At 61.6% G+C, this 13,691-nt stretch overlaps 1 protein-coding gene across 11 annotated transcripts in view; it reads left to right on the forward strand.

The window, feature by feature from the left end:
• The first annotated feature begins 9,777 nt into the window (after positions 1 to 9,777).
• Positions 9,778 to 13,691, forward strand: part of ASCC2 (activating signal cointegrator 1 complex subunit 2) — a 48,233-nt gene continuing 44,319 nt past the window's right edge. For 2 of the 11 annotated variants that reach the window (XM_073313073.2, XM_073313079.2), the window contains exons 1-2: positions 9,785 to 10,090; positions 12,042 to 12,179. The gene's annotated coding sequence lies outside the window, so the exon portion shown is untranslated. Of the gene's footprint in view, positions 10,091 to 11,585; positions 12,180 to 13,691 lie in introns of those variants that run through there. The other 9 variants (XM_073313075.2, XM_073313082.2, XM_073313078.2 and 6 more) reach the window with 6 other exon arrangements.

The following is a 13,691-nucleotide window of genomic DNA, read 5'->3' on the forward strand; positions in this document are numbered from 1 at the left end:
ACTTTCCTCTCATGCAAGTGCATCAGGATTGATTCTTTGAGGACCTGCTCCATGATTTTTCCAGGGACTGAGGTGAGGCTGACTGGCCTGTAGTTCCCAGGATCCTCCTTCTTCCCTTTTTTAAAGATTGGCACTACATTAGCCTTTTTCCAGTCATCCGGGACTTCCCCGGATCATTACAATTACAATTATTACAATCATTGTAATGTGTATTTGTAGGGGTTTTTGGCAGACTCAATAACAAAAATAATGCTACCTCCCCCCTCAGACCCCTCTGTCCAGGGCTTCGTGGGTCCTGGGGCTTGCTGTGAAAGGTGACATTTGTATGTTTGTTAATATCACAGCACACTAAGTCCCTACCTGGGAGGCTATGAAAAGTGATAAGTGATATTAACAAACATGCAAGTATCACTTTTCAGAGATGGCTAGTAAATCTGCTGTGAAAAGTGATACTTGCTTTTTTGGTCATATCGCTCTTCTCAGCAAGCCCCAGGACCCATTAAGCCCTGCATGGGGGGGCCGAAGAGGGAGGCAGCAGGGGCCACAGGCAATTGTGGGATGGATGCGGGGCAGGGGAGGCCCAAGAAATGGGGGGGAATGGATGCAGGGCCGGGGGAGGCAGGGGAGGCCTAGGGCAGTGGGGAGAATGGATGCTGGACAGGGGGGCCCCAGGGCAATGGGGTGGTGTGGATGCAGGAACAGGGAGGCAGGGGGTCCTGGGGCAATGGGGGGGTGGATGCGGGGCTGGGGAGGCTGTGGGAGCCTGGGGCAATGAGGGGGTGTGTGGATGCCGGGCAGGGGGGGCCTGAGGGCAATGTGGGGGGTGGATGTGGGGCCAGGAAGGCAGCAGGAGACCAGGGCAATGTGGGAGAATGGATACATGGCCGTGGGAGGCAGCAGGGGCCAGGGGCGATGGGGGTGGGTGAGGAGCCCCACTGTTGTGTGGCCAAAGCCAGGGCCTGGTGTCTGCTGCCATGCAGCCAGGGCCAGGGCTCAGTGCCCGCGGCCAGAACCCAGAGCTGGGGACGGGAACTGCGTGGCTGAAGCCAGGGATCGGAGCCTGCGACCAGGCAGACAAAGCTGTGGGTCAGTGCCTGTTAGGGGCTTATTCCTTCACCCACTTACTTCCCTGGTCCTTCTCGCATGAACAGAGAGCAACAATACCCAAAGTCCAAAGGTGCAAACAATTCAATGTTTATTGGGGGGAGCTTCCAGCAAGCATGATTCCAGTTTCCTTCCTTAGTGTCCCCCTTCCCAGCTCTGACACCACAGAGCCTTACACCTGTGCCCCTGTTCCCATTCCTGACCTTAGCCAAACATGATTCCAACTTCCTTACTCCCATTCCCTGTTCCCATTTCCCCCTTTAGCAAAATATGATTCCAATTTCTCCACCCCCATTCCCTGTTCCCATTCCCCCACCCACCCACCCACCACTTCCTGATTGATTGCAGACTATATAGCAAAACTTGAGTTCTGCTTAGCTATACCTTAACCAATCATTTTCCTGAAATTTAACTAACCAATCCTAACATATTGTAACATGATTATTTAACCAGTTATATCCCACCACCTTAATTAGTTTACACCCAGCAAAATCAATTATACAGCAGACGAGAACAATCACAGAACCAGACAGAGATTATACAGACAAACAATGGCAAAGTGGTTTCAGAGTAGCAGCCGTGTTAGTCTGTATTCGCAAAAAGAAAAGGAGTACTTGTGGCACCTTAGAGACTAACCAATTTATTTGAGCATGAGCTTTCGTGAGCTGTAGCTCATGCTCAAATAAATTGGTTAGTCTCTAAGGTGCCACAAGTCCTCCTTTTCTAATGGCAAAGTGGGAACTATAATGACAAAACAATACAGGAGTGAGGATTTCACATCCCAGCTATTGATAAGTGAGTTCTTGCCAGACAGGATGCTATCAAACTAAGTTTCCTTTAAATCTTCTAGGCACTTCCCTTTCTCTGGAGGTGATAGGAATACAATCCTGTCCTGATAATGCCTAACAGCCCAACAGCACCTTATTTTAGTGTGACTGGTGAGGAGGTGACCCGTCGCTTCCCAGCTTATGGCTGCCTCTGCTGCTTAGCCAAAGGCCTTAGCCTAAGAACAGGGCCTCAGACTGTCACAGTGAGAAACGGCCCTTACACTGGCAGACAGTGATTTTGATTCTTTCTTTTATACCTCTGTAACTAGCTAAATGATAAACATACACCTAACTTCTTAAAGTCTAGGCCTTTGCAGACAGGCCTGAATATCTATCTTCTAACAGCACCCAGGGCTAGTGCCTGCCGCCACACGGCCAGAACCCGGAGCTGGGGACGGGAACTGCGTGGCTGGAGCCAGGGATCGGAGCCTGCGGCCGGGCAGACGAAGCTGTGGGTCAGCGCCCAGGGCTAGTGCCTGCCGCCACACGGCCAGAACCCGGAGCTATGTGCCGGAGCCCAGGCGTGCGTGGCTGGAGCCAGGAGTCAGCGCTCGCTGCTGCGTGGCCAGGGCCAGGGCCGGCACCACGTGGCCAGAGCCTGGGAACAGAGCTGTGGGTCGGCGCCAGCTGCTGTGCAGTGGGGCAGGGGATCAGCACCAGGGGCTAGGCAGGAGTGGCTGGAGCCTGGGGCCAGCGCTCGCCACCGCACGGCCGGAACCGGGGGCCAGAGGCCGACTGAAGCTCTGCGGCCAAGGGTCAGTCAGTACTTGCTGCCCTGCAGCCAGAGCCAGGGGTTGGCGCCCAAAGCCCCATGCTTGGAGCCTGCTCCTGTGTGGCTGGGGGTCGGCGCCTGGGGACAGCGCCTGCCATTGCGCGGACGGAGCTCGGGGCTGGAGCCGGGAGCCAGCACCTGATGCCACGCAACTGGAACCCGGGGCCAGAGGCTGAAGCCCCGCAGCTGGAGTCCAGGGCCGAGTGGCCAGAGCTGCAGGTGGGGGGGCAGTACCTGCTGCCCTATGGTCTGAGCCTGGGGCCCCATGGCCAGGTTCCTGAATTCCCACTGCTGGAGCCTGCCGCCCAACCCCCACCCCCCAAGTGGGTCAAGAACTCGCCTTGCTCCTGCAGCGTTGTGCCCCACCTTTCTCCAGAGGCAGCGCAGGGCGGCGCATCCAGGAGCAACAAAGAAGGAGGGAAAGGGGCCGATGCTTTGCTTCCCCGCCCCCATCGCTGCCCAGGAGGCTGTTGTGGCCGCACGAAAAACCCCTGGTGGCCGCAGTTGAGAAGCGTCGCTCTAGAGGCCGGTGTTGGTCCCCCACCAAAGGTACTCGTACTAACATACCAGACTCGCGGCACCTCCGAGACCAGCCCGTTTATTTGAACAGAAGCTTCCGGAGCCCCAGCTCCCTGCACACAGTCCACTGCAGGCACCCGATGGAGTGAGCTTTTACTAAAAAGATCCATCACAAAATGGGGAGCCACTGAGCAGCTGTGGGGGCCTGGCAGGGAGTTCCAGGGTCCCCCAGCACCATGAGGGCTTGGAGCTCCAGGTTCTCCCTCCCTCTCAGCCCTGAGCTGTGGGGTCCCCCACCACCAGAGGCCAGGAACTGCAGGGGCCAGCCAGGAGCTGTGGAGTTCCCCCTTCCCTCTGGCACCTGCAGTGGCAAGAAGCTGCGGGGTCCCTCCTGCTGCCTACAGTGGCTGGGAGCTTCCGGGTCCGCCCCACTGCCTTGGGTGGCAGAGGTACCCTGTAGCTTCCAGCCGCCAGCAGGTGAAGTCATGGAGGTCTTCGGAAGTCTGTGACTTCTGCGACCTCCGTGATAAAATCGTAGCCTTAGTCATATTTTTACAGTACTGCTAAACTGTTTTTAACTTGGATATTTGCACTTTGTTTCCTGTCTCTTTGCACACAATAAAATATTTTTGGAAACTCTGAGAATATTTATTAGTTTATACTAAGCATAAATGAGACATTACAAAGTTGATTATGGGAGTCAGTAACCTTGACATATTTAAGATCTTTACACACCAGGCTCACTAATTCATAAAAGTATCACACAACACTACTATAGCTGACTGTTAAATACTCTTTTTAGGCCTTCCTTAGCTGTACAGCTCTACGGTTGGCTTTTCTAACAGCTGTTGTGTACTGTGGAGCAGGAGATGCTTAATGGCATTGCACACTTGGATGAGACTGGCCCTCACTGTGGATTTTCTGGACTGACTGCTCACTGACTCTTAGCAATCTGGTGTTGCAAGTTTCCAAGGTGTGATCGCCACTTGCTTCTCCACTGTCCTTGCAACTCTCTTTTGGTGTTCATGCGCTGGGATGAGCTCGGCACACAGATCCAGGAATATGGCCTTGTGCATGCGAAAGTTCTGCAGCCACTGCTCATCGTCCCAAACCTGCATTACGATGCAGCCCCACCAGTCAGTGCTCTTTTCTCCGCCCCAGAAGCGCTAAACCCCATGGAGATGCTCTGTGAATGCCAACAGCAACCCAACGTTTTCATCTGCAGCATCCACCAGCACCCAGTCATCACCCTCAGATCTCTCTTCTTCCTCCTCACCCCACCAGTTGCAACAGTACTTGTTGAAATTCCACAAATACAGTAGAATCGAGTGTCTGGTTAAAAAAGTGTATTGGACCTGCCAACAATCCAGCTTTCAGAAATGGAAATATTTTGCTCTCCAGAAGGCTGCTTGTAACAGGTTCCCCAATGTTAAGGTTCGTTCTGGAATGTCTGATTCCTCTGGGTTTAGTGTGCGTTTATAAGCTTGACAAGCCTAACCTGTTCTTTGACTTCAGTTGGGTCTGTGTTAACTGACAAGAATGGTACTTGTCCTGCAATGTCAGGCTTGTATTGTACAGGAATCGCCTCAAATACCCGAGAGAAAACAGAGCTTAAGAAATCAGTGGGTGGAAAGTTTAACTGCAGATATCTGATTCTGACAGGCACTGGCTTTCATTCTGGTAACCAGATCCCCGTGGCTCTCCTGTAACAGGATAGGAGACATGTATTTTTGTATTTTACACCAGCTGTATTTTCACACCATGTGAACATTTGTGACACCCTTTTACAATGAAAGGGTTGTTGTGAAAAAAGATGTTAGGGAAGTGTGGCCTGGTGGCCCTGGGCACAGGCCTGGCATCCAGGAACATTTTGGTTCTGGCTTGGACACAAATTCCCTCTATGGTCTAAATCAGGGGTCGGCAACCTTTCAGAAGTGGTGTGCTGAGTCTTCATTTATTCACTTTAATTTAAGGTTTCGTGTGCCAGGAATACATTTTAACCTTTTTTAGAAGGTCTTTCTCTTTAAGTCTATATATAACTAAACTATTGTCGCATGTAAACAAGGTTTTCAAAATGTTTAAGAAGCTTCATTTAAAATTACATTAAAATGCTGATCTTATGCCGCCGGCCCGCTCAGCCTGCTGCCAGCCTGGGCTTCCGTTCACCTAGGCCGGCAGGGGACTGAGCGGGGCCTGCGGCCAGGACCCTGGCTGGCAAGGGGCCGGCAGCCAGAACCCCAGACCGGCAGTGGCCTGAGTGGGGCCGGGACCCTAGACCAGCAGTGGGCTGAGCGGGGTCAATGGCTGGGACCCTAGACTGGCAGTGGGCTGAGCCACTCAGCCTGCTGCCGGTCTGGGGCTCCGTCCGCCGGCTCCTGCCAGCCAGGGTCCTGGCTGCCCACCCTGCTCAGCCTGCTGCCGGTCTGGGATCCTGGCCCTGCCCACATAGAGTGGGTACCTACCTCCTCCCTGGCTCTAGCCCATTCTCTTCCTCTCTCTCTGCACTGAGCGGAGGATTTGAGTGCACTGAGCACAGGGCTGCGGGTGAAGAAGCAGACTGGGGATTGGGGTGTAGGATCTGGCCAGGAGCTAGAATGAGGGAGGGGGCTCAGGCTTGGGGCAGGAGGTTTAGGTGTGGAGTGCTTACCTGGGCAGCTCCCATTTGGTGCAAGGGGTGCAGGTGGGAATGTGGAGGGGGTGGGTGCAGGAGCTCCCTTTGGTGTTCAGGGTGGGGGTGGGAATGTGGGGGGTGCAAGAGTCAGGGCATGGGGCTGGAGGCATGTGAGGAGGGTGCAGGAGTCAGGGCATGGGGTGGGGGGGCTGGGTATGTGTGGGGGTGCTGGAGTCAGGGCTGGGGATGTGAGGGGGTGAAGGGGTCAGGGCAGATGGCTGGGAGGGTCTGTGAGGAGGGTGCAGGGGTCAGGGCAGAGGGCTGGGTGTGCTTGGTGGTTGTAGGGGTCAGGGCAGAGGGCTGGTAGTTTGGGGGGTGCAGGGGTCAGGGCAGAGGGATGGGGGTGAGGGCTAGGGTCGTGGGGTGTTCGAAGCCCCCTGCCCAGAGCAGCTCACAGCATGGGGCTGGAGGGGATATGCCCTGATTCCACCCGCTTCCCCAAGGTCCCGGAAGCAGAGAGCGCGCTGCGGCTTGGCTTCTCCCCGTCCTGGGCCATCAGCTGGTCCTGGGCCATCAGCTGATCCGTGGCAGGGAGGGAGTGGAGGAGGGGCAGGACCCCAGCAGGGCGGGGGAAGAGGCAGGGGAGGGAGGGAGCGGAGGAGGGCCAAAACCCCAGCATAGCAGGGGAAGAGGCGGGGGAAGGAGGGAGCGGGGGAGGGGCAGGACCCCAGCAGGGCGGGGGAAGAGGCGGGGGAGGGGCAGGACCCCAGCAGGGCGGGGGAAGAGGCGGGGGAGGGGCAGGACCCCAGCAGGGCGGGGGAGGGGCAGGACCCCAGCAGGGCGGGGGAAGGGGCGGGGGAGGGAGGGAGTGGGGGAGGGGCAGGACCCCAGCAGGGCAGGGGAAGAGGCGGGGGAGGGGCAGGAGCCCAGCAGGGCGGGGGAAGAGGCGGGGGAGGGAGGGAGCGGGGGAGGGGCAGGAGCCCAGCAGGGCGGGGGAAGAGGCGGGGGAGGGAGGGAGCGGGGGAGGGGCAGGAGCCCAGCAGGGCGGGGGAAGAGGCGGGGGAGGGAGGGAGCGGGGGAGGGGCAGGACCCCAGCAGGGCGGGGGAAGAGGCGGGGGAGGGAGGGAGCGGGGGAGGGGCAGGACCCCAGCAGGGCAGGGGAAGAAGCGGGGGAGGGAGGGAGTGGGGGAGGGGCAGGACCCCAGCAGGGCAGGGGAAGAGGCGGGGGAGGGGCAGGACCCCAGCAGGGCGAGGGAAGAGGCGGGGGAGGGAGGGGGCGGGGGAGGGGCAGGAGCCCAGCAGGGCGGGGGAAGAGGCGGGGGAGGGAGGGGGCGGGGGAGGGGCAGGAGCCCAGCAGGGCGGGGGAAGAGGCGGGGGAGGGAGGGAGCGGGGGAGGGGCAGGAGCCCAGCAGGGCGGGGGAAGAGGCGGGGGAGGGAGGGAGCGGGGGAGGGGCAGGAGCCCAGCAGGGCGGGGGAAGAGGCGGGGGAGGGAGGGAGCGGGGGAGGGGCAGGACCCCAGCAGGGCGGGGGAAGAGGCGGGGGAGGGAGGGAGCGGGGGAGGGGCAGGAGCCCAGCAGGGCGGGGGAAGAGGCGGGGGAGGGAGGGAGTGGGGGAGGGGCAGGACCCCAGCAGGGCAGGGGAAGAGGCGGGGGAGGGGCAGGACCCCAGCAGGGCAGGGGAAGAGGCGGGGGAGGGAGGGAGCGGGGGAGGGGCAGGAGCCCAGCAGGGCAGGGGAAGAGGCGGGGGAGGGAGGGAGGGGGGAGGGAGGGGCAGGACCCCAGCAGGGCGGGGGGAGGGAGGGAGCGGGGGAGGGGCAGGAGCCCAGCAGGGCGGGGGAAGAGGCGGGGGAGGGAGGGAGCGGGGGAGGGGCAGGAGCCCAGCAGGGCGGGGGAAGAGGCGGGGGAGGGAGGGAGCGGGGGAGGGGCAGGAGCCCAGCAGGGCGGGGGAAGAGGCGGGGGAGGGAGGGAGCGGGGGAGGGGCAGGAGCCCAGCAGGGCGGGGGAGGGAGGGAGCGGGGGCGGGGCAGGAGCCCAGCAGGGCGGGGGAAGAGGCGGGGGAGGGAGGGAGCGGGGGAGGGGCAGGAGCCCAGCAGGGCGGGGGAAGAGGCGGGGGAGGGAGGGAGCGGGGGAGGGGCAGGACCCAGCAGGGCGGGGGAAGAGGCGGGGGAGGGAGGGAGCGGGGGAGGGGCAGGAGCCCAGCAGGGCGGGGGAAGAGGCGGGGGAGGGAGGAAGCGGGGGAGGGGCAGGAGCCCAGCAGGGCGGGGAAAGAGGCGGGGGAGGGAGGGAGCGGGGGAGGGGCAGGAGCCCAGCAGGGCGGGGAAAGAGGCGGGGGAGGGAGGGAGCGGGGGAGGGGCAGGAGCCCAGCAGGGCGGGGAAAGAGGCGGGGGAGGGAGGGAGCGGGGGAGGGGCAGGAGCCCAGCAGGGCGGGGGAAGAGGCGGGGGAGGGAGGGAGGGAGCGGGGGAGGGGCAGGAGCCCAGCAGGGCGGGGGAAGAGGCGGGGGAGGGAGGGAGGGAGCGGGGGAGGGGCAGGAGCCCAGCAGGGCGGGGACAGAGGCGGGGGAGGGAGGGAGCGGGGGAGGGGCAGGAGCCCAGCAGGGCGGGGGAGGGAGGGAGCGGGGGAGGGGCAGGAGCCCAGCAGGGCGGGGGAAGAGGCGGGGGAGGGAGGGAGCGGGGGAGGGGCAGGAGCCCAGCAGGGCGGGGGAGGGAGGGAGCGGGGGAGGGGCAGGAGCCCAGCAGGGCGGGGACAGAGGCGGGGGAGGGAGGGAGCGGGGGAGGGGCAGGAGCCCAGCAGGGCGGGGGAGGGAGGGAGCGGGGGAGGGGCAGGAGCCCAGCAGGGCGGGGGAAGAGGCGGGGGAGGGAGGGAGCGGGGGAGGGGCAGGAGCCCAGCAGGGCGGGGGAGGGAGGGAGCAGGGGAGGGGCAGGAGCCCAGCAGGGCGGGGACAGAGGCGGGGGAGGGAGGGAGCGGGGGAGGGGCAGGAGCCCAGCAGGGCGGGGGAAGAGGCGGGGGAGGGAGGGAGCGGGGGAGGGAGGGGCAGGACCCCAGCAGGGCGGGGGGAGGGAGGGAGCGGGGGAGGGGCAGGAGCCCAGCAGGGCGGGGGAAGAGGCGGGGGAGGGAGGGAGCGGGGGAGGGGCAGGAGCCCAGCAGGGCGGGGGAGGGAGGGAGCGGGGGAGGGGCAGGAGCCCAGCAGGGCGGGGGAAGAGGCGGGGGAGGGAGGGAGCGGGGGAGGGGCAGGAGCCCAGCAGGGCGGGGGAAGAGGCGGGGGAGGTAGGGAGCGGGGGAGGGGCAGGAGCCCAGCAGGGCGGGGGAAGAGGCGGGGGAGGGGCAGGAGCCCAGCAGGGGGTGGGGAGACCTTGCCTGCCCTCAGCAGCAGCTGCCCCCTCCCGCCCTGACTCCACCCTTTCCCCGCCCCCACCCCCAACTCTGCCCCCGCCCTGCCCCATTGGACCCCTCCCCCACATCCCTGCCTCTTCCCCTCCTGCCCGGCTGTGTCGCGGCCTGAGCGCTGGGAGCGAGGGGGCAGCGGCAGGCTCAGGGGAGGGGGCGGGCCGGGGCTGGGGGCGGCGGGGAGCCGCCGGTGGGTGCAAAGCACCCGCCCGTTTTCCCCGTGGGTGCCCCAGCCCCGGAGCACCGGGGGGTCCGCGCCGAGGACGGAGGGGAGAGCGCCGCACCCTGGCGCACAGGGGAAAACACCAGCGTCCCGGCGGCCTCCCCGGGCGCCGAGTCCAGCCCCTGCGGCTCCCGAGCGCCCAGCTCCCCTGTGCCCTGGAGAGACGCGCGCTGCCGGGCCAACGGGGGCGCGGCGGCGCCGGGAAGAGGAACCGGTTTCTTTGGGCAGAGCCCCCGGCGGGTCCCCCCCGCCGCGCCGCCCGGGCCGATGGCGGCAAAGCGCCCACCAGGGCCCCGCTGCGCCCGCCCCGAGCGCCCCGGCTGGTCCCTGGCCCGGCGCTGGGGGCCGGGCCCTGGCCGGGGCCGCTTCGGGATCGGGGCACAAGCCGGGGTCGGTCCTGCTCGGAGCGCGGGCGGCCCCGAGGGCCCCGCCAGCCCGGCTCTTCTGGGGCGGCTCGCCCGGGGCGGGATCCGGGGGGACCCTCCTCGGAGACCCGCCGGGGGCCGCGGCCCTGAGGGAGCGACGAGGACCCCGCGGGGCCGCCTTTCCGGCCGGTGGCGGAAGCGCCCTTTGACCCCGGAAGTGCCCGGCCGGGGGAGGCGGGGCTGAGCTGTCAGAGCCGGACGGGCCGGTAACGGGCTGGAGCCGCCGGTCAGCGCGCGGGGACCAGCCGGGGGGGGGCGGAGCCTGTGGGGGGGCAGGGGAGGTGGGGGGCAGCGGGGTGGCTGGGGGACAGTTGGGGGGCAGCGGGGTGGGGCAGGGGAGGTGGGGGGTAGCGGGGTGGCTGGGGGACAGTTGGGGGGCAGCGGGGTGGGTCAGGGGAGGTGGGGGGCAGCGGGGTGGCTGGGGGACAGTTGGGGGGCAGCGGGGTGGGTCAGGGGAGGTGGGGGGCAGCGGGGTGGCTGGGGGACAGTTGGGGGGCAGCGGGGTGGATCAGGGGAGGTGGGGGGCAGCGGGGTGACTGGGGGACAGTTGGGGGGCAGCGGGGTGGGTCAGGGGAGGTGGGGGGCAGCGGGGTGGCTGGGGGACAGTTGGGGGGCAGCGGGGTGGGTCCGGGGAGGTGGGGGGCAGCGGGGTGGCTGGGGGACAGTTGGGGGGCAGCGGGGTGGGTCCGGGGAGGTGGGGGGCAGCGGCGTGGCTGGGGGACAGTTGGGGGCCAGCGGGGTGGGTCCGGGGAGGTGGGGGGCAGCGGGGTGGCTGGGGGCAGGGGGACAGTTGGGGGCCAGCGGGGTGGGTCCGGGGAGGTGGGGGGCAGCGGGGTGGCTGGGGGCAGGGGGACAGTTGGGGGCCAGCGGGGTGGGTCGGGGGAGGTGGGGGGCAGCGGGGTGGCTGGGGGCAGGGGGACAGTTGGGGGCCAGCGGGGTGGGTCCGGGGAGGTGGGGGGCAGCGGGGTGGCTGGGGGCAGGGGGCCAGTTGGGGGCCAGCGGGGTGGGTCGGGGGAGGTGGGGGGCAGCGGGGTGGCTGGGGGCAGGGGGACAGTTGGGGGGCAGTGGGGTGGGTCAGGGAGGGGGGTAGCGGGGTGACTGGGGGCAGGGGGATAGTTGGGCAGCGGGGTGGGTCAGGGGAGGTGGGGGGCAGCGGGGTGGCTGGGGGCAGGGGGACAGTTGGGGGGCAGCGGGGTGGGTCCGGGGAGGTGGGGGGCAGCGGGGTGACTGGGGGCAGGGGGACAGTTGGGGGGCTGCGGGGTGGGGCAGGAGGTGGGGGGGCAGCGGGGTGATTGGGGCAGGGGGACAGTTGGGGGCCAGCGGGGTGGGTCCGGGGAGGTGGGGGGCAGCGGGGTGGCTGGGGGCAGGGGGATAGTTGGGCAGCGGGGTGGGTCAGGGGAGGTGGGGGGCAGCGGGGTGGCTGGGGGCAGGGGGACAGTTGGGGGGCAGCGGGGTGGGTTGGGGGGCGGAGCCTGTGGGTGGGGGTGGCTGAGAGGAGTGGGACAGTTGGGCAATGTGGTGGGTCGGGGGAGGTGGGGGGCAGCGGGGTGGCTGGGGGCAGGGGGGCAGTTGGGGGGGCAGCGGGGTGGGTCGGGGGAGGTGGGTGGGGGGCAGCGGGGTGATTGGGGCAGGGGGACAGTTGGGGGGCAGCGGGGTGGGTTGGGGGGCGGAGCCTGTGGGTGGGGAGGTGGGGGTGGCTGGGGGGAGTGGGTCAGTGGAAGGAGTTGGGGGCAGTGCCTGCATGTGGAAGCGGGTGGGGTGTTTCTTTAACAATATGTGTGATCTGTGTAACATCAGTGCAGGTTTGCAGCCACTTTCACAAGTCACTGGAGCTGTACCACCAAGTCCCTTATTTTAATCAGCATTGTTGTGTTATTTGATGCAGCATATGAGGACCAATGTGACCTCTTGTCCCCCAGGTGTCTCCTGTCCTCTGCACCTGAGGGTACATCTCCTGGGATCCCTCAGGAGATGCGTGACAAATAGCATTTCAGTGTGACAGGAATAAGACTCTCACTGGAGAGCAGTTCAGTCTCCCCTTGGCAGAGTTGCTTGGCTTTTACACTAGTCCCATCTGCTGATGCAGCCCCAAAGCTATACACAGGGAGTTGTGTCCTCAAGGCTTAAACCAAAATGCATAGAAAAATGCATATCTTACTCGTCTTTTTCCTGTTTAGCTCAACAATCTCTTGGTCAGCAGTCTAACTTTTGTCGGTACTGAGCATCGGTAAGTCCTGTTGACATCAGCTGGAGTTCTTGGTGCTTAGCACTTCAGAAAATTAAGCTGCTGCTTGTTTGTCTGTTTGTTTTTAAAGGTATGTGTATAGTAGATTTTTAAAAACAGTTTTTAGAAATGCAAGTTCACAATTTATTTTGTGTCAAAGACTGAAAAATAACGTAATTTGTCTCACAATAAAAGCAATATCCTTGTGGTTTTTCAGCCTCAGTGATTTATCATAGAAATGTGAAAATTCCTGCATAGCTATATTTTTAAAACACTGGTGTGAAGCTTACCATTTTAATTGCTTTTAGAATGCTGTAAATAGTTCTCTCCCCCTTCCCCCCTTCCACACAAGTACCGCACTGGTTGTATATTGGGATTAGCATGGTGAAATATATTTTTTGTTAAATGGATTTTATAAGAAATCCATTTGTCATAAGATCCATTTATCTAAAAGGTTAAACATTAAAGGTTTTGTCATCTAAAATTTCACGTGGCTAATGGACAAAAGCCTCAGCCTTTCAGGGTATGTCTACACTGCACCTAGGAGCAAGTCTCCCAGCATGGGTACACAGATTCACCCTAGCCAGGCTCAAGCTAGCGTGCTAAAAATAGCAATGTGGATGTTCTGGCACAGGTGGAACCTCGGGCTTTCAAGCCCATCTGATCCCAAGGCTTCTGAGCCTGAGCTCCAGCCTGAGCTAGAATGTCCACTTGGGCATTTTTAGTGCACTATCTTGAGCGCAACTAGTGCAAGTCTGTCTGACTGGCCTGGAGGTTTACTTCCAGCTGTGGTTGAGATATACCCAGAGTCTGTCATTTCCAGCTTACGCTTGGATGCTGCACTTGGATCCACTTGGGTGAACATGGCATAAGTGTGGTTCTGCCTGAGGATAAGGGTCCACAGACATCCATCTAACTTCAGGATCAGGGTCTTAAACTTTAACTTGAATACAACTTTTTAACAGCATTTGAAATAAATGATCGTACTTTTATAAAATCACAGAAATTAAAGTACAAAAGCTTTGTTGAGCTTGCAGGTTCCAAGCTTTTTAATATTTGAGACTTTTAAGGGTGTTTTTAATGGTACATCTTCTCTTGAATTGCCATAGCAAGGTTTTTCATTTAGTAGAACTAATTTTATAATAACAGTATCTGTGAGAATACAGGGGCTTGTACAGAATCAAACAAGCAATGGGCATAAAAGAAAAGTGAAAGCTCGAACATCTTTTCTAGTCTAATCTCATGTCCTTAAAATATATATATTATGTATATAATCATTTAATAAACTTGCTTCATAAGAACACAGAATCTTCTTTTGATAACATGTTAGCAGGATGTCTTATGACCGCCCTTAGAATTTCTGAAATCTGGACATAGACTATGGCGACAGGGCTCTACACAGGAGAGGTCTTAACAGGACTTTTCAGTAACCATGTGAGAATTTTAAGCATTTACACAAAAGAAACTACACCAACAAAAATTCTTTTTGGTGCTCCTGTGGATGTCTTTGTGAGTGCTTCGTGTAAATGCTGTAAAGAAAATATGGCTGTACTCTAAGTCATGGGGAGCTGCTTTTTCTGTGCCTATGCACCTAATCCTTGGA

The sequence above is a fragment of the Lepidochelys kempii genome, chromosome 15 (genome assembly GCF_965140285.1).
Source record: "Lepidochelys kempii isolate rLepKem1 chromosome 15, rLepKem1.hap1, whole genome shotgun sequence".
Classification (NCBI taxonomy): Eukaryota; Metazoa; Chordata; order Testudines; family Cheloniidae; genus Lepidochelys; species Lepidochelys kempii.